A 21,468-nucleotide genomic window follows, 5' to 3' on the forward strand; every position below is an offset into this window, starting at 1 on the left:
AGAGTTGGTTTCTTTGTGCATCTTCACATGTTCTCTGTGTGTATGTCTATGCCCAAATTCCCTCTTTTTATAAGGACATCAGTCTGTCAGATTAGGGCTCATCCATATGACTCCATTTTACTTCTTTAAAACTCTATCCCCAAATGCAGTCACATTCTGAGTTATGGGGGTTAGGACTTCAGCATATGAATTTGTAAGAACACATTTCAGCCCATAACAGTGAGCAAAACAAAGTTCCTGCCCTATGAAATTCACACTCTAGGGTAGAGGATGGAAACCACTCTCTGAAAGGATCAGTAATAAATGTTTTAGGCTGTGAAAGTCAGATAGGACCTCTGTTGCATATTCTGGATTGGGCTCTTGGGTCTTGGCTTCCCAATTCTTGCTCCAGAGTAACAGATAAATAACTAGATATGTTATGTAATGTCAGGAACTAATAAGTTCAATGAACTTGCAGGGGTTGGATAAAGCATGCAAAAGACTTTAGATATAGGTTGCTGGGAAAAGTTTTGACATTTGAACAGCTTTCCAATGAAGAAGTAAGTGAGGATCTTCTCACTTGAATGAAGTGAAGAACAAATGATCCAGACAGAATGGCACACGCAAAATGTTGAGGTGGGAGAACAGTTAGGAGGCAGCTATGGCAGGAGTATGCTGGAACTGTGTTCAACGGGTTAAAGACAGCCTGTTTTTTGTATTTCAGCAGGTTCCCCCCAGCTAATCCAAGCACTAACACTAGCTGTAATATTTTTAAATAATTGAGTAGTTGCCTTTTTCGGATAATCTTCTAACACTTGAGCTTATTAGAACATTATTCTAAATGTATATAGCATGCCAATTTAAGGGGCAAACACATCTTAGTTACTCGGAATTAAAAAAATGAATTCTGGTGGTTCAGTGGCTAAGACACCACGTTCCAAATCCAGGGGGCTCAGGTCCGGTGCCCAATCAGGGAGCTAGATCCCACATGCTGAAACAAAAATCATGTGACCACTGAGACCCGGCACAGCCAAATAAGTAAATAAATATTAAGAAAAAAGAAGGGCACTCTTGGGATTGTGGGATTAAAAGAGACAATCAATTAAAAAATAAAAACTAACACAAACCTAAAGAAAGAAGATGTGAGGCTTCTTAAAATCCTTTGAGATTGCAGCTTATTCAAAATGTATGTGGAATATGAACCACTGTTAATTGATCTTGATAACAATCCCAAACATTCCAAAGGCTGCTAGCTAGGGTCGTGCTGAGCTGAAGTCACTCAGTCATGTCTGACTCTTTGCAACCCCATGGACTGTAGCCTACCAGGTTCCTCTATCCATGGGATTGTTCAGGCAAGAGTACTGGAGTGGGCTGCCATTTCCTTCTCCAGGGGATCTTCCCAGCCCAGGGATCAAACCCAGGTCTCCCGCATTGCGAACAAACGCTTTACTGTCTGAGCCACTAGGGAAGCCCAAGGTTTGTGCTAGAAGTTTCTAACAGAAGAGCCGGAGAAAGAGGAGCAATTCTTTCTCTGATCAGGGGCTGCTCACCCTGGAGTCTGGCATGCCCTCTTCAGTCTTAAAGAATTCAAAGTACATTATTCTCCCTGTTATTCCAGACATTTTCCCTCAGGCTCTGGCTGATATTTAATGTGAGTTTTCATGTAATTAAATTTTTTAAAGTCAGTGATTAAAAAATGTAAAAACAGCTAGAAAAACACTTTGCTCATTATTTCTTTAAATATTTTTTATCTATCGTTTGCCCGTCATTTCCTTCAGCAATTCCAATTAAATGTACATTAAGTTACCCAAAGTTATTCCACAGGTTACTGGCCTCTTCAGTTCTTTTATCTTTTTACCCCCTCTCTTTCTTCAGGCATAGGTTCCACTTTGTTGTGTCTTCAAGTTCACTAATGTTTTTCTTTGATGGAGTCTAATCTATTGCTAATTCCATTTGTTATATTTGCTTTAATTCAGAAAGTTTTATTTGCATCTCCAGAAGTTTGATTTTGTTGCTTTTACATGATTTTACATTTTTTTTTCAAATTGGAGGGTCATTGCTTTACAATATTGTGTTGGTTTCTACCACCCATCAACATGAGCCAGTCCCAGGTATACATACGTCCCCTCACTCCCAAACCCTTCCCTCTTCCTCCCTACCCCACACCTCTAGGCTGCCACAGATCACTGGGTTGAGCATCCTTTCCTCCACCTTTCTGAACATATGAAATATAAAATACTATTTTAATGTCTTTGTCTACTAGTTTTGACACCAATGTCAGTTCTGGGTAGGTTTTGACTAGATTATTACAGATGATATTTTCTTAGTTCTTTGTGTGCCTGGTAAAATTTGACTGAAGGCCAGACATTGTAAGTTTAACACTGTTGGGTGTTGGATATTTTTGTGCTTCTGTAAATAGTTGTGGGCTTCCCTAGTAGCTGAGTTGGGAAAGGATCTGCCTGCAGTGCAGGAGATGCAGGTTCGACCCCTGGGTTGGGAAGATCCCCTGGAGAAGGAAATGGCAACCCACTCCAGTACTCTTGCCTGGAGAGTTCCATGGACAGAGGAGCCAGGGGCTACGGTCCATGGGGTCACAAAGAGCTGGACAAGTCTGTGTGACTTTCACTTTCAAATAGTTGTAAACTTTGTTACTGAATACAGTTAAATTACTAAAAATAAAATTTTCAAAGCTTCCTTTTAAGCTTTTGAAGACCCCATCAGAAGTACCTTTGACTGTTGAGTTAATATGAGAAATACTGGAAGCAGCTTCTGACTCTAAAGAAAAGGTGCTAGAAGGAATTAAGAGATTAGACTTCAGTTGTCTGAAATGGGTTTACGTCTGAGCTCTTCTTCCTAAGATGTTTCGAGACACTCTAGGAAGTAGAAGTAGGAGGAAAGACGTTGTTTATGCCATTCTATCTTAACAGCATCAGGAAACGTGTGACACATGTCATCCTAACATTTAGTTCAGTTCAGTTCAGTCCCTCAGTTTCGTCTGACTCTTTGCAAACCCCATGGACTGCACTAGTTATTTCGAGTCAGCTTATAAATTTAGCAGATCACTTGTTAAATGCAAATAAGAAATGATCACCTAATATGCAAAAGAATGATTTTTCCTAAATCACACCAAAAATGTAGAATAAAATATGCCCATAAATGTTTGCAAAATAACAAGAGTAGACATCTGGCAACATGAAGATGAATGCAGTTGCCAAGAGGTCAACTAGACGCACTCACTAGTCAAGGGATTTGTCTTTAGCAAAATTACCTATTTCTACATGTCATGAGTCTTTGGGGTAGCTGACCAGTAGTCAAAATCTTGAATGCTAAATATGTGAATGCTGAAGTATTATATTATTTAGGGCTACTGTTTCCTGAACATAAGACCTGAAGGTTTGGGAAGAACTAAAAAAGAAAGAACAAAACCAAAGCAAATGTTTTAAGCCCAGTTATTCTTTGAATTTACACCGTATTAATTTACTATTACTCTGAGAACCCCAGGCTGTAATTGGAACATCAGCAAGATATCAGCGCCCCTGTCCTCTGAATGACAGACAGTGCTTGTCACTGCACTGCTTTTACTATGTACTGGAAGGAGTTAGCCAACCCATCATCTCTTTATATCCTCTTTAATTCTTCGATCTTAAGTATTTCTAGTCCAGGAAATAGGTGTCATAAATCATCTTTAGTGGTTGGCCACCTAGTTCATTGAAATAAGCTTCTTAAAGATGGTCTTTAAAACAGTTTTATATTGAGAGAAAGCAAATGGCTGGATGTTTCAGGCTTGGGATGCTGTTCAAGGCACACAAGTTGGAGTGGGAGAAAAAAATGAGAAGTAGCTGGCTGAGAGATTTATTTAGGCTGCATTTAGGAGAAAAGTGATGAAATAGGATTTGTGTTTTGAGACTCTGCATAGCTTCTGGCTATTGAATTCCTGCTCTCTCTGAAACTGGGACCATTTAGGCTTCACTTTCAAGTTAAACTCATCCTATTCTCCAGGGCCAATTTGGATGGAGCTGGATTCTCAACCATGACACATATATACATATAGGCAATAAATATTTCTGTAAAGAGTTATTTAAAACCCATGATAAAAACCATCACAAATGGTTGACATTAGAGAACTTTAAATCTCTGAATTCAATTCACCTTCCTTCAAAATTCAGCTATTCAGAATCAGACTCTGGCTAGAAAATTTGAGAACAAATTGGGGTGATTTTGCTAATCATTTGCTATTTAAAAAACTGTTATTGAAATAATCTTTCAGAAAAATCCCTTCTCTTTTTGAGCTAGTGCTTTTGAGCTTTAGTTAAAATTAAGGAATCCTTTTCTTTTTGGTTTAGCATTGAATTTGTACATGTATGATTCAGTTCAGTAGGTATTTATTTTACAACTACTATGCTTAAGGTAGCTTATTATATGCTATGGGTAGGAATAAGAAGAATAAAACACAGCTCCTGCCATGTAGGGAAGGTGAATTGTGAGTCAAAGTAAGCTTGTTCAATGACAGATACAGTTCAATGACTGTATCTGTTATCAGAAGCAGGAACAAGTCTTGATGGGATATCACATGAAGAAAAGAGCATTTGTTGCTGAAGAATTATGGAAAGAAACCTTGGAGCGAACAAGTTTTTGGAGGATTGTTGGATTCTGAAAGTTGATTGGGGAGAATAAAGGCTGGGGACATGTTCATCTAACAGAAAATGGGGTCAGAGAGTCAGGAGAAACTGTGTAAATAAATATAGAATTCAATTGCATATTTTAACCACATTTTCAGCTAACTTTATGTCAATTCTTATATGTGCATATTCCTTTTCTTTGGTCTTTGATCTTGAAAAAGAAATTATTCATCTGATATTCTGGAGAGAGACTTAAATTTGAGCGAATGTCTGAACTGGTGTTTTCCAGTTCAAGCTAACCTTAGCACAGTGCTTAACACATAACAACGTCTGTTTAAAAGCAACACCAAGTTCCCAAGTCTTCTCTAAAATGTAGAGAAAAGCATGGAACCTTGGGGTGAGGATTCAGTTTACTAATGAGTGGGTTTGATTTTGTTCTAGTAAATTTCTTCCTGGGGTCCTGAAGATAGAATCCTGCATTGCCTTATGCTGAGTATTTGCTTGGGATTCTGATTATAAGCCTACATCAAAGGATCATGCCAGGAGCTGTGTTAGCACCTCATTAACGCTCCCTACACAAGGATCTCAGGTATTGAAAGTATCATGTCAAGTCTGTTCCCCTACACTTAGGCATAACTTATACCTCTTCCTGAGTTAAGTGGGTCTTTGTTTTCTTTGGAATTTTATGTTTGGGAAGGAAAGGAGGAAAAGGAAGAGGCAGGTTAAAAAGTGATGTAAAAAGGAATTTCCATTTGCTTATTTGCTTACTCTGTATCTAATGAGAACATTGTTTTTAAGTGTGCAGTATTCATTTCTCTTAGGCATTTTTTAAGACGAGGAACAAAAGATTATATGTCTAGTTGGTTGATGGCTAAATTTAAGGACTCTGTAGGTATAAGGGGCATTGTTTTCACTCTTCCTTTCTTGGAATGCTGATTAGCCATAATGGATAAATAGTGATTATGGATGGAGATTTACATAATAGATGAATCTGTTTATAAACTACGCTGAACTTCTGACCAGCCTGCCAACCTTTTTAGAAATCCATACAAATTATCTGTTGGTGTCTACAGTGCCCAAACATCTTCTCCTAATTCAGTTCAGTTCAGTTCAGTTCAGTTCAGTTCAGTCGCTCAGTCGTGTCCGACTCTCCGCGACCCCATGAATCACAGAACGCCAGGCCTCCCTGTCCATCACCAACTCCCGGAGTACACTCAAACTCATGTCCACAGAGTCGGTGATGCCATCCAGCCATCTCATTCTCCGTCAAGTATTTAAACATAAATGAAAGTGAAAGTTTAGAATTGATGCAGTGGGCAATTCTAATAAAACTTCAAATTGGCAAGAAGACCCAGTTCTACTTCCACTGCATGTTATTTTTTTTTTTTCTATTTTATAATCAGCAAAATGTGTTCATATAAATGGCAGCAGATCCTAATTATGGGAGAGGGGAAGGAGTGAATTATTGACCTTCACAGATGAGATCTTTTTCAAAGGCTTATTCACTGAGATAACTATGAAAATGCAAAACTGTAAATGAGATTTTTTTCCCCCTATTGATTTGGTTGGTTGGTAAAAGAGGAATGACAATAAAAAGGAATGTACAGTCCCAATATTCTGATCTTTCTGAGGTTGCAATAGAGAGGTTATACATTTCATTTGAGCTGACAGGAATTTGAAATGTTGTAGATAGGTTTCCTGTGCTCAACCATTATTTACTGTTTGACTGTAATGTCAGTCTCTTTCTGCTTCTTCAATATTGTTTGCACTTTACCTTTCTGAAAAGGGTCTTGATTGAGCCATACAGGGGGAGATATTTCTATCTTTCTGCAAGATCAATGAAGTCGTGTTTACAGGTCCCCAGCACAGTGTACACACCACAATAATGGATTTTAGTCCATGTTGACTGAAAGCTCTTTTTCTTTGTTACTTGTCAATCTTGTATCTATTACTTGATTGCAGCATTAAAAGGTATTTGACCAAACACAGAAACAACAACTATCAGGCCAGCTGAAGTAGTTATCCAAACTAAATATATGCAGCCCTTAGCCAGACAAGTCACTCGCAGCCTTAAAGCAGGCAAGACTTCATTTGCTTTACATTTAGCAACCATTTCATGGTTGTACTCACCTCAAGTTTTCTTTTTCCTTCTAAAGAGGTTTTAATTAATGTGCAGTTGTGATTGCTAAGGGTTCAGTCCCACTTTAATCAGAGAGTTATATATAATAACTCTGTTATTATTTCTTGAAGGAGAGACTTCAGTTCCCAGAAAGAAAAGTTCCACACTCTCATCAGGGTCTCCTCTTCTTGGTAATGTCAGCTGGTTTTTGAGCTTGTAAAGAAAACAATGACTCTCTCCACTACGTATAGTATATATGACTATTGAGCAAATGATACGGAGATTGAAGATGAAAGATTTCTTTCCTCTCATCTTTTCAGTAACAAACCCATTATATTTAGATATTCCTGTCTTAATCATTTAACCTCTAGAGCAGTTAAAGGTTATGGCCTACACCACCAAACCATCCTGAAGATGGCTCAGAATATCTATGTCAATACTGACTCCACACCCTGGGCATCGATTACAGTTATTCTTAGACTAAAACAAGAGTCGTATGTGATAAGATGATTGCATATGGAGCAACTTTTTCAGGAAAACATTTCTTCCCTCCCACTTTTTTTTCTTCTTTCGCAAAAAGCACTTAAGCACCACTCATCTGGACACCATGGTAAAAAGAAAAGTAATAGAAAATTTTTTGGGAATAGATACATTATGGCTAATTCTGCAGACTATTACTATCTTCCAAAGTAGTGGAAATGAATTTTACTACTGTATTCACGTATAACTTACTATAAGAGATACTTAGAAAAGGTTTGTGTAACTCCAGTTTCGGTAGCTAGAATCATGCTTTCATTAGGTAGGAAACCAGCCATTAAAGAAAGGTTGCCTTTAATCTAGTTTTAATATTAAGAACCTCTTTTCTAATGTATGTAGTCATCTGTTAACTGTTTTTTTAACTGTGTATTTTTTTAGGGCAGATGGAGCACAATTGAATAAACAAATATCTTCTCTTGAAAAATCCTGTGTTGGTACCTTAGAGATTTTGAGCTGGATGGTATCCTCACCTCTCAGACAAAGGAACTGAGACCAGGAAGAATTAAATGACATATCCACGGTATTATAGCTGGCTTAGTAACAGAGGTTTCTAGATGCCTCTAGATGGGACTTGTTCTTCCCCCATGTTCTTTGAAGAAACAAGAAAGAGATTCCATTGGGGAGCTCTCTTAATTTCCTAGGTCTCTCATAACAAAGCATGACAAACTAGGTAACTTAAAAAGACAGAAATTTATTCCCTCACACTTGTGGAGGCTAGAAATCTGAGGCTCAGGTGTCAGCAGGATTGCTTTCTCCTGAGAGGAAGGAAGGTACCCACAGCATCTGCTAGAGTTACATTCACTGTTAACAACAACAAAATTGCTTTAAGCCTCCTTCAAGGGCAATTTCAGAATTACCACCAAGACTGAAACTCAAATGCCAGAGAAAGTGTGTTGATACTCTGTTGTAGACCTGGTCAAATCCGTTTTGGATTACAAACAAACAGCTAGACTAAAAAAAACTGCTCTTACTGATTGTTCAAATGATGTATTTTATTGTGGCCCAAATCTCCCTGAACAACTGTTTAAAAAACTAGGATTAAACCTAGTTTTTTAATATGTAGCATAAAAGAATGTATAAGTAATTCATTCTTTTGTTTTACTTTATAATGATTATGGACATGAAGACATGCCAATTTGAGAAGCGTTTAGCTACACTAAGTGGCAGAAAAGTGTCCAAGCAATAAGCATTTTCACAGTCACAGTGCTGACTGGGGAAAGCATATGCAACTGAGCCCAGATGGGGCAATATTGAAGATATGAATAGCCTACTGTGATGGCCAAGATGGTCTCTCCCCAGCAGGAACCATTGCAGCTTCAATCAGAATGCCACCTCAGTGGCTAGCTTCTTGACTTTCTTGGTGTATACCACAAGGTGTGAAGAGATAAGGTTTGTTTAAAGCAGTGGGCTTCCCTGGTGGCTCAGATGGTAAAGAATCGGCTTGCAATGCAGAAGACCTGTGTTCAGTCCCTGGTTTGGGAAGATCCCCTGGAGAAAGAAACCGGTACCCACTCCAGTATTCTTTCCTGGAGAATTCCATGGAACAGAGGAGCCTGGCAAGCTACATTCCACAGGGTTGCAAAGAATCTGACTTGACTGAGTGACTAACACAAAGTAATGGTTTGAAAAATCTTCTTTTTAGAAAAATTTATTTTAAAACACAAACCCTCACAGTTGTATCCCAGTATTGTTGTTCAGTTGCTCAGTCCTGACCAACTCTTTGCGACCCCATGGACTGCAGCATGTCAGGCTTCCCTGTCCTTCACTATTTGCTAGAGTTTCCTCAAGCTCATGTCCACTGAATCAGTGATGCCATCCAACCATCTCATTCTCTGTTGTCCCCTTCTCCTCCTGCCTTCAGTCTTTCCTGGCATCAGGGCCTTTCCCAATGAGTCTGCTCTTCACATCAGGTGGCCAAAGTATTGGAGTTTCAGCTTCAGCATCAGTCCTTCCAATAAATATTCAGGGTTGACTTCCTTTAGGATGGACTGGTTTGATCTCCTTGCAGTCCAAGGGACTCTCAAGAGTCTTCTCCAGCACCACAGCTCAAAAGTATCAATTCTTCGGTGCTCAGCCTTTTTTATTGCCCAGGTCTCACATCCACATGACTTCTGGAAAAAACATAGCCTTGACTATATGGACCTTTGTCAGCAAAGTAATGTCTCTGCTTTTTAATATGCTGTGATTCAAAGAGCAATCATAGCAACCATATATCTTTCTTTCTTTTTCCTTCCTTCCTGCCTTTCTTGTTTAATTTTTTTGGCTGCACTAGATCTTTGGTTGTAGCATGCAGCATCTAGTTTCCTGATCAGGGATCTAACCCTGGCCCTCTGAATTGGGAGAGCAGAGTCTTAGCCACTGGACCACCAGGGAAGTACCATGCAACCACATTTTCAAAGAATATTCCTTGTGTTTATTGAATAAAATAAAGGGATGTAGTGTAATAATTTTTGCTTCTTTCTCATAAATCATCATTGCTCCTTTTTCTTTCTCCTCGGAATTTCTAGATAAACCCTTCCAGACCACACACTGGAACCTCATGCTGTCTTGTTTCCTTTCTACTTTCTCTCATTCACAAGGCCTGAGAAATGCTTGGGGAGGAAGGAACGCTTTCAAGGGCAAAAGACAGCAAAAAGCCAAAGTAAATGAAGTTAGAAATCTTACTAACAAGCGAGAAAAGGGGAAAGAAGAAAGGCTTGGAATATTCATCAGTTCAGTTCAGTTCAGTCGCTCAGTCGTGTCCAACTCTCCGTGACCCCGTGAATCACAGCATGCCAGGCCTCCCTGTCCATCACCAACTCCCGGAGTTCACTCAAACTCATGTCCACAGAGTCGGTGATGCCATCCAGCCATCTCACTCTCGGTCGTCCCCTTCTCCTCCCACCCCCAACCTTTCCCAGCATCAGAGTCTTTTCCAGTGAGTCAACTTGTCGCATGAGGTGGCCAAAGTATTGCAGCTTCAGCTTTAGCATCAGTCCTTCCAATGAACACCCAGGATTGATCTGCTTTAGAATGGACTGGTTGGATCTCCTGGCGGTACAAGGGACTCTCAAGAGTCTTCTCCAACACCACAGTTCAAAAGCATCAATTCTTCGGCGTTCAACTTTCTTCACAGTCCAACTCTCACATCCATACATGACCACGGGAAAAACCATAGCCTTGACTAGACGGACCTTTGCTGGCAAAGTAATGTCTCTGCTTTTCAATATATTATCAAGGTTGGTCATAACTTTCCTTCCAAGGAGTAAGCGTCTTTTAATTTCATGGCTGCAATCAGCATCTGCAGTGATTTTGGAGCCCACAAAAATAAAGTCTGACACTGTTTCCACTGTTTTTCCATCTATTTCCCATGAAGTGATGGGACCAGATGCCATGATCTTTGTTTTCTGAATGTTGAGCTTCAAGCCAACCTTTTCACTCTCCTCTTTCACTTTCATCAAGAGGCTTTTGAGTTCCTCTTCACTTTCTGCCATAAGGGTAGTGTCATCTGCATATCTGAGGTTATTGATATTTCTCCCAGCAATCTTGATTCCAGCTTGTGCTTCTTCCAGCCCAGCGTTCCTCATGATGTACTCTGCATATAAGTTAAATAAGCAAAGTGACAATATACAGCCTTGACGCACCCCTTTTCCTATTTGGAACCAGTCTGTTGTTCCATGTACAGTTCTGACTGTTGCTTCCTGATCCTTTCAAATTTATAATGGAATGAGAAGTAACTGGGAAAATGTCTCCTAAATAGTTGAATGCAGTATAACATTATGGCTACAGATTGAGCCCAGGAGAGCCTGAGTTAGAATCCTGTCTCTACATTTTTTTCTCATGTAAAATGGACATAATTATAGTACCTACCAAGTGGAGTTGCTGAAAATATTAAGTAGATAACCTATATATAGCAATTACAAATCACCAGCCATAGTAAATGCAGCATAAATATTTGCTACCGTTCTCATCATTATTATTAAATCAACATTATTATTGCTTAGCAGGTAGAAAGTGCCAGAGAAGGTAACTGATCTTGTGTGTGTGTGTGTGTGTGTGTGTGTGTGTTTAAGACATTGGAGAAAATGAGGTATCACAGTAAAGGGCAAAACCCTGGAAAGAATGAATATATTTTCACCCTTATAATAGAAAGCAGTTGATTACATTGACTTGTTTAGCAGACTCCGTCAATTAACCTCCACACAGTGGGACTCTAAATCAGGTTCCCCAACCTCCAGGATCTAATCCCTGACTGATCTGACGTGGAACTGATGTAATAATAACAGAAATAAAGTACACAATAAATGTAATGCACTTGAACCATTCCCAAACCATCCACTCCCCACCCCCAGTCTTGGAAAAACTGTTTTCCATAAATGTGTTTCCTGGCACCAAAAAGGTTGGGGTTCACTGCTCTGAATGGTTTTATGTTACCTGAAACAGTTGAACTGAAATTGAAATTTAAAAGTTAAATGAAGAAAGTTAGTGTAGAAACTGAGTTTCATGAGATCTAGTTCACTTATATCTTATGAAAATTTCAGATTTATCATCAAGTACATAACATGTGAATCTTTAGGTCTTTGTTTTTAATTGAGAAAAGGGTCTTTGATGAGTGTTTTCTTAAGATAGGGAAAAAAGCACACATAGAAATTCCAATTTCATCATTAGGCACATGTAACTGACCCTGTAGTAAGATGTGTGGAGTGCAGTGTTAACTGCTTAGTCGTGTCCCACTTTTTGCAACCCAGTGGACTGTAGCTTGCTAGGCTACTCTGTCTATGGAATTCCCCAATAAGAATACTGAAGTGGGTAGCCGTTCCCTTCTCCAGGGAATCTTCCTGCCCCAGGGATCGAACGTAGGTCTCCTGCATTGCAGGCAGATTCTTTACTGTCTGAGCCACCAGATAATAAGACATAGTCATTAAAATTCCCACTGGGCTTCCTAGGTATTGTCGTGTTAAAGAACATGCCTGCCAATGCAGGAGGTGTAAGAGACGTGGGTTCGATCCCTGGTTTGGAAAGATCCCCTGGAGGAGGGCATAGCAACCCACTCCAGCATTCTTGCTTGGAGAATCCCATGGACAGAGGAGCCTGGCAGGCTATGGTCCATAGGGTCGCAGAGAGTGGGACACGACTGAAACGACAGCATACACGCAGACTTATAGACATATAAACTTACAGATATCTAAATTTATTCTGTCTATTGATTGATCAACTGATCAATCTGTTAAACCACAAAAAATTTCTAAAACAATCTAAATTGTAACATGTAAGATCCAATATGTGTTTTTAGACCCTGATGAGCTATATTTATATGTATTTTGTTACTATTCCTGACATTATTTTTTCTCACTGTTGATCAAGTCATTGACATAATGCACTCAATGAAATAAAAGTTATGGAAAGAAAAATTAATGTTTCAGAAACTGAAATAACTTAGAATGGACAAAGTCTTTGATTCCAGAAGCATACTGAGCAGCTAATTGCTGTGCTTGGCTTCACATGATGTGGCATTTCTCACTCTCACGATATGGCATGACTGGGGTATAGCAAAGAAAAAGGCAGTAGAGACACTGTGAGCTGTATATTGGAATGTACCATCTTCACTCTGTTTTTCATGTCTGTTTATATATTTTTCTTCATTTTATACTGTTCAGAAAAAAATAAAGCTTTAGAAGAGCATCAGTAATACTTGCCATGTGTTAGAGCCATAATTCAGTGCTTTTCTAGAAGCTTGATGTTTAGGCTTGTGGCACAAACATTGGTTATTTTGTTTTAGAAAGTGCTGTCAGCTCAAGGACATCAGTGAGGAATGCTGTAATGAGACAATCTTAAACGCATTAATAATACAGGGTTTTGGTGAGAGTTAATTGTGATAATATATGTAGAGCCTGGAATGCCAGTTATATATCAATTACTCCAAAACCTTATCTATTATTATCATTATTATTATGATTATCACTACTATTATTAAAATTTGTTATCAGAAGATCTGTATAAACGTCATGAGGTTTCTTTTGTGCATAAATTTGCTTCTTGGGATATAGCCAGATTGGCACTGTTTATTATTATGTGTTGAAATACATGGTGAAGTTTTAGACATAGACTCATAACCTAAATAAAACAAGACCACTAATGAATGGGTCTTACCTTGGAAGATCTTACAGGTCAAGATAAGGAGTTGGATTTCTGTTGGTAGAAAATGTATAGCCAATAAAGGCAGTAAGACTGTGGTGGTACGATAGATCTATCTGAAATAATTGGCTTTCAGCAACATGGCAGATCAAGTGGGTTCAGCACTCTATTTCATTCAAACCATTTAGAAGTTATGTGTAAAATAGTTCATAGTGAAATACTTTAAATGTTCCACATGTACCAGAAATGAAGGAGAAGTTTGAGGCTGAAAATTTTACCACAGGGATAATTTCACAGCTCACAGTACATGGGATCACCTGTGAAAAGTCATGCCCACTGATTCTGAACTCACAATTGAAATTATACAGCACAGGGAGAAACAAAAAAGTCGTGATGAGGAGCCAGCAAACAAACAAAAAATCTTCAGGAAAATTAAAAATACTTTGAACTTGTGACAAGAGAGTAAATCTGGAAAAACTATAAAATTAGTATTTAAAATAATTTAAAAAGGAATAAAAATCTTGACTAAAACAAGATAATGTGAAAAAGATTAGGCAGACCTGAGAAAGACCTAAATAAAATTTTGTGAAATTTAATATACAAACATTGAAATTAAAAATTCAGTGTGTAGTCAAGAGCAGTTTAGACATAGGTAAATAGAGAACTAATGAACTTGAAAAGAAATCTAAGAAAATTCTGTGGAGTGCAGTTAGTAATTAAATAATTAGAAATAAGGATATTAAGAGACATTGAGTATAGTTTTCAAAAGTTGTAAAATGTTTTAAAGAAGTTCAGAAGGAGAAAATAGAGAAAATGAATTCTCAGGTTAAAAACTACCTAGGATCCAAAGTAAGATAAATTATCAAATTTTTTTTATAAAACTGAAGAATAGCAAAAACAAAGGTGAAAATATAGGTTGATAAATATATATATATGTATATATTTGTGCATATAATATGTATTCCAGAAGGAAAAGCAAGGTTTCCTGAAAAAAGCAACAACAATTAGAATAAGAGTAATAATCAATCTCCTATCAGATAAAAGTAAGGACTAGAAAGTAATGTACTAATCTTAAGAGTGCTGTGGAAAAGTAACCTTCAAACTGGAAATTGATACCCAGTAAAGCGAGAGACGCCGGCCCCGGCGGCGCAGACGCGACGCGAGAGACGCCGGCCCCAGCGCAACGAACCACGCAAAGAGGTGCGGCCGTGAGGAGCTACCCCACGCCTGAGGCCAGGGCCGGCGGCCGAGAGGAGCTACCCCACGTCCAACAGGCGGTGACTGCGCGGGCGCAGGAGGGCCGAGAGGAGCTACTCCGCGTTCAAGGTCAGGAGGGGTGGCCTTGAGGAGATACCCCTCGTCCAAGGTAAGGTACAGCGGCTGCACTTTGCTGGAGCGGCTGTGAAGAGATTTTCCACGACCAAGGTAAGAGAAACCCAAATAAGACGGTAGGTATTGCTAGGGGGCACCAGAGGGCAGACAAACTGAAATCATAATCACAGGAAACTAGCTGATCTAATCACATGGACCACAGCCGAATGTGGTCCCCTGGAGAAGGGAATGGCAAACCACTTCAGTATACTTGCCTTGAGAACCCCATGAACAGTAACAAAGGGCAAAATGATAGGATACTGAATGAGGAATTCCCCAGGTCGGTAGGTGCTCAGTATGCTACTGGAGCTCAGTGGAGAAATAACTGTAGAAGGAATAAAGGGATGGAGCAAAAGCAAAACCAATACCCAGTTGTGGTTGTGACCAATGATAGAAACAAAGTCCGGTGCTGTAAAGAGCAATATTGCATAGGAACCTGGAATGTTAGGTCCATGAATCAAGGCAAATTGGAAGTGGTCAAACAGGAGATGGCAAGAGTGAACGTCGACATTCTAGGAATCAGTGAATTAAAATGGACTGGAATGGGTGAATTTAACTCGGATGACCATTATATCTACTACTGTGGGCAGGAATCCCTTAGAAGAAATGGAGTAGCCATCATGGTCAACAAAAGAGTCCGAAATGCAGTACTTGGATGCAATCTTAAAAATGACAGGATGATTTCTGTTCGTTTCCAAGGCAAACCATTCAATATTACAGTAATCCAGGCCTATGCCCCAACCAGTACTGCTGAAGAAGCCGAAGTTAATCGGTTCTATGAAGACCTACAAGACCTTTTAGAACTAACACCCAAAAAAGATGTCCTTTTCATTCTAGGGGACTGGAATGCAAAAGTAGGAAGTCAAGAAACACCTGGAGTAACTGGCAAATTTGGCCTTGGAGCACGGAATGAAGCAGGGCAAAGGCTAATAGAGTTTTGTCAAGAGAATGCACTGGTCATAGCAAACACCCTCTTCCAACAACACAAGAGAAGACTCTACACATGGACATCACCAGATGGTCAACACCGAAATCAGATTGATTATATTCTTTGCAGCCAAAGATGGAGAAGCTGTATACAGTTAGCGAAAACAAGACCAGGAGCTGACTGTGGCTCAGATCATGAACTCCTTATTGCGAAGTTCAGACTTAAATTGAAGAAAGTAGGGAAAACCACTAGACCATTCAGATATGACCTCAATCAAATCCCTTATGATTATGCAGTGGAAGTGAGAAATAGATTTAAGGGACTAGATCTGATTGATAGAGTGCCTGATGAACTCTGGACGGAGGTTCGTGACATTGTACAGGAGACAGGGACCAAGACCATCCCCATGGAAAAGAAATGCAAAAGAGCGAAATGGCTGTCTGAGGAGGCCTTACAAATAGCTGTAAAAAGAAGAGAGGCGAAAAGCAAAGGAGAAAAGGAAAGATATAAGCATCTGAATGCAGAGCTCCAAAGAATAGCAAGGAGAGATAAGAAAGCCTTCCTCAGTGATCAATGCAAAGAAATAGAGGAAAACAACAGAATAGGAAAAACAAGAGACCTCTTCAAGAAAATTAGAGATTCCAAGGGAACTTTTCATGCAAAGATGGGCTCGATAAAGGACAGAAATGGTATGGACCTAACAGAAGCAGAAGATATTAAGAAGAGGTGGCAGGAATACACAGAAGAACTGTACAAAAAAGATCTTCACGACCAAGATAGTCACGATAATGTGATCACCGACCTAGAGCCAGACATCTTGGAATGTGAAGTCAAGTGGGCCTTAGAAAGCATCACTACGAACAAAGCTAGTGGAGGTGATGGAATTCCAGTTGAGCTATTTCAAGTCTTGAAAGATGATGCTGTGAAAGTGCTGCACTCAATATGCCAGCAGATTTGGAAAACTCAGCAGTGGCCACAGGACTGGAAAAGGTCAGTCTTCATTCCAATCCCAAAGAAAGGCAATGCCAAAGAATGCTCAAACTACCGCACAATTGCACTCATCTCACACGCTAGTAAAGTCATGCTCAAAATTCTCCAAGCCAGGCTTCAGCAGTATGTAAACCGTGAACTCCCAGATGTTCAAGCAGGTTTTAGAAAAGGCAGAGGCACCAGAGATCAAATTGCCAACATCCGCTGGATCATGGAGAAAGCAAGAGAGTTTCAGAAAAACATCTATTTCTGCTTCATTGACTATGCCAAAGCCTTTGACTGTGTGGATCACAATAAACTGTGGAACATTCTGAAAGAGATGGGAATCCCAGACCACCTGACCTGCCTCTTGAGAAACCTGTATGCAGGTCAGGAAGCAACAGTTAGAACCGGTCATGGAACAACAGACTGGTTCCAAATAGGAAAAGGTGTACGTCAAGGTTGTATATTGTCACCTTGCTTATTTAACTTCTATGCAGAGTACATCATGAGGAACGCTGGGCTGGAAGAAGCACAAGCTGGAATCAAGATTGCTGGGAGAAATATCAATAACCTCAGATATGCAGATGACACTACCCTTATGGCAGAAAGTGAAGAGGAACTCAAAAGCCTCTTGATGAAAGTGAAAGAGGAGAGTGAAAAGGTTGGCTTGAAGCTCAACATTCAGAAAACAAAGATCATGGCATCTGGTCCCATCACTTCATGGGAAATAGATGGAAAAACAGTGGAAACAGTGTCAGACTTTGTTTTTTTGGGCTCCAAAATCACTGCAGATGCTGATTGCAGCCATGAAATTAAAAGACGCTTACTCCTTGGAAGGAAAGTTATGACCAACCTTGATAGTATATTAAAAAGCAGAGACATTACTTTGCCGACCAAGGTCCGTCTAGTCAAGGCAATGGTTTTTCCCGTGGTCATGTATGGATGTGAGAGTTGGACTGTGAAGAAAGCTGATCACCGAAGAATCGATGCTTTTGAACTGTGGTGTTGGAGAAGACTCTTGAGAGTCCCTTATACTGCAAGGAGATCCAACCAGTCCATTCTAGAGGAGATCAATCCTGGATGTTCATTGGAGGGACTGATGCTAAAGCTGAAACTCCAATACTTTGGCCACCTCATGAGACGAGCTGACTCACTGGAAAAGACTCTGATGCTGGGAAAGGTTGGGGGCGGGAGGAGAAGGGGACGACGGAGAATGAGATGGCTGGATGGCATCACCGACTCTGTGGACATGAGTTTGAGTGTACTCCGGGAGTTGGTGATGGACAGGGAGGCCTGGCGTGCTGTGATTCATGGGGTCGCGGAGAGTCAGACACGACTGAGCGACTGAACTGAACTGAACTGAACTGAAAATTCAATCAAGAATAAAGGGAAGTAAGTATTTTTAATACAAGGACCAAGAATGTTTCTCTCTCAGAGACTTGGAATAAAAATGATTCTCAAGATATAAGTTAGGAGGAAGGGAATTGAATTCAGAAAGAAAGAGTGGAATGCAAAAATAATTGTGAGAGTAAACGAATAACATGTGGAAAAAATAATAGCATTACTTTTGATGACTATTCATGAACATTGAAAAAGGTAGAGCTGGATAGTGGGCAATAATTACATAGAGAATAGAGAGGTGATTAGAATTAAATTGCTCTAAGATTTATTTTGAAGGAGAGTATAGAAAATGATTAACTAATGATTAACTTTAAGCTTGGTAAATCAAGAATGCCTGCTCCAAATATAAAGATAATCAATAATGGAACAGATACAGAATGAGTGGCTTTTAAACAAGGAAACACAAACAAGTAAACAAACTAGATTCGTCCAATGGAAGTTGAGAAAGGAAAAAATAAGATTAAAAAATTGTCAACAGAAAATGCTAAAAAAAAAAGTTGGGGTGGAAAAAACATCTGTCTCTAAAAAAATGTAAATAAACCATTCTCCTGAAAGTTAAGTTTTGTTTATTTTGAAGTTTACATACGTAGAATCATATTGTTGATATTTTCTGTACCTTGTGTCTTTGACTCAACATTTATGAGCGTCATCCATGCTAATGCATGCATCTTCATTTAGCTTACGTATTTATATTCTCAAGTGATGTTTCATTGCTTGAATTTATGACAAGTTATTTATACATTCTACCATTGATGGCCATTGAATTTCTCCCTAGCATTGGCCAATACAAATAGAACTGCTAGGAGCATTCTTGAATGTGGCTCCTTGTGCACATATGCTTCTTTACTTCGTTCCTGAATCTATTTGATGGGAGCCTTTCATCCTTTGATAGCTTTCTTGGATTTTTGATATGAAAATATATTTCAGCCCCATTTTGTAGGTATTCTGCCCCAGACTTGGATTCAGCTGTTTTTAAGGAGCTCTGATTCCTTTTTAGTGAAAAATGGTAATTAAAGAGGAGCACGGTCTAGGTGCTAGGGGTATTCACTGGTTCTAGGTTAGTCATTGTTGCTAACATTTTAGCATGCATAGCTAGGAAATATGTATTATTTTAAAAACAGAAATACACAAGAAATTCCAAATCAGATGTTGGGCTACAGAGTTATAAAATTCCCATCCTGCATCCATTTCATATACCTAAAACTTCTGTTTTCAACAACATTAGTAATTTTTTTTTATTCCACAAAACACACATGACAACTAAAGAATAAAAATATCAATACTATAACCTACAATACGATTTAAATACAGATTTTTAAAATTTGTATATATATATTTAATCTTTTAGTGATAATTATGTTTTGAAGTCATTTGTAATACAGTAGTCCCCCCTTATCCACAGTTTCACTTTCTACATATTCAGTTTTCATGATTTCAGTTACCTATGGTCAATAGCAGTACAAGAATATTAAATAGAAAAGTCCAGAAATAAGCAATTCATACAGTTTAAATTGTATGTCATTCTGAGTGGCATAATGAAAATTTGCACCGTCTTGCTATATCCTGCCAGCAACATGAATTATTCCTTTTCCAGTATATGCCACCCCTTAGTCACTTAGTAGCCACCTCTGTTTTCAGATCCACCAGTATAGTACCGCAGTGCTTATGTTAAAGTACCCTTATTTTATTTAATAATGGCTCCAGAGAGCAAGAGTAGTGATGCTGGCAATTCAGAGAAGCCAAAGTGAGAGAGTTAGTAGCTCAGTTGTGTCTGACTCTCTTCCGACTCTTTGCAACTCCATGGATAGTAGTCTGCTAGGCAGCTCTGTCCATGGGATTCTCCAAGCAAGAATACTGGAGTGGGCAGTCATTCCCTTCTCCAGGGATCTTCCCAGCCCAGGGACTGAACCCACATCCTCTGCATTGGCAGTGGATTCTTTACCATCTGAGCCACCAGGGAAGCCCCAGATAAGCCGTAAAGGGCTTCCTTTAAGTGAAAATGTGAAAGTTCTTGACTTTACTAACAGAGATAACATTCCACATAATTTCTATTATAGTATGTATTATAATTGTTTTGTTTCATTATTAGTTGTTAGTCTCTTATAGTGCCTAGTTTATAAATTAAACTATCATGGTATGAATGTATAGGGGGGAAAATCAGTATATATAGGGCTTGGTACTATCTGTGGTTTCAGGCATCCACTGGGGGGTCTTGGAATGTATTCCCCACAGGTAAGGTGGACTACTGTAATTCATCTCCATGTGGTTGCAAAGGTTTTTAGTCAAACTTCAAAGTCTGAAGGAGGAGCCCTCCTCAAGACTTCCCTCACTTCTGACCCCAGCCCCAAGTTCAGAGCTCCCAGGATTACCCTCATTTCAGATCAGCTGTGAGCATTTCTAGGACCACCCTCAGGTCAAATGATTGGCAGGACTCAAGACAGTGCTATGCTTACAATTACAGTTTTATTAAATGTGGCTTAGTCACTAGGTTGTGTCTGACTCTTGGAACCCCATGGACTGTAGCCGACCAGGCTCCTCTGTCCATGGAATTTCCCAGGCAGGAATACAGGAGTGGGTTGCCATTTTCTTTTCCAGGGGATCTTCCCAACCCAGAGATCAAATCTTTGGGAGCTCACCTGAGCCTTTGGCATCCAGAGTATTTTGGGTGACTCAATCACATACTGCCCTGTGGCTTACACTCCTGGAGGCCAGAACTGGTAGGTCATGACTCAGACTTTACAACATTGTTAGACTGAATGTTGACCAAAATTCCCAAAGAACAAAGACACTAGAGTCAGGCAGGAAATAGCAGGGGCCTAGCGGTTACTTCCCAGTAGTACAGGGTAAAGGCCAGACCTCTCTTTGCTGTTGCAGCTAAGTCGCTTCAGTCATGTCCGACTCTGTGCAACCCCATAGACAGCAGCCCACCAGGCTCCACCATCCCTGGGATTCTCCAGGCAAGAACACTGGAGCGGGTTGCCATTTCCTTCTCCAATGCATGAAAGTGAAAAGTGAAAGTGAAGTCGCTCAGTTGAATCCAACTCTTCACAACCCCATGGACTGCAGCCTACCAGGCTCCTCCATCCATGGGATTTTCCAGGCAAGAGTACTGGAGTGGGGTGCCATTGCCTTCTCCTCAGGGTGAGGCTAGTTCTTCATTAGACAGTGGTTCTGTCACCAGCTAGATATATTCTTAGGTTTGTTTGTTTCTTTCTGATTTTAGTTGTTAGGAATTACTTTAAAAATAACTTAGGTTTTAAAATTTTATAAAGTACTTAGGGTCCCAAGGTCAAATTTACAAAATAATGGATATTTAAAGAAGTCTAATGTCTATCCTTGTCTCTTTATTCCATCATTCTGGTATAAACTTTAGTTATTTCATAGCTTATCCCTTAATTTTTAAATATAAAAAGATATGAGTGAATCTG

Source organism: Moschus berezovskii, chromosome 9 (assembly GCF_049115385.1).
Source record: "Moschus berezovskii isolate FMDL1 chromosome 9, NW_MosBer_1.0, whole genome shotgun sequence".
Lineage (NCBI taxonomy): Eukaryota > Metazoa > Chordata > Mammalia > Artiodactyla > Moschidae > Moschus > Moschus berezovskii.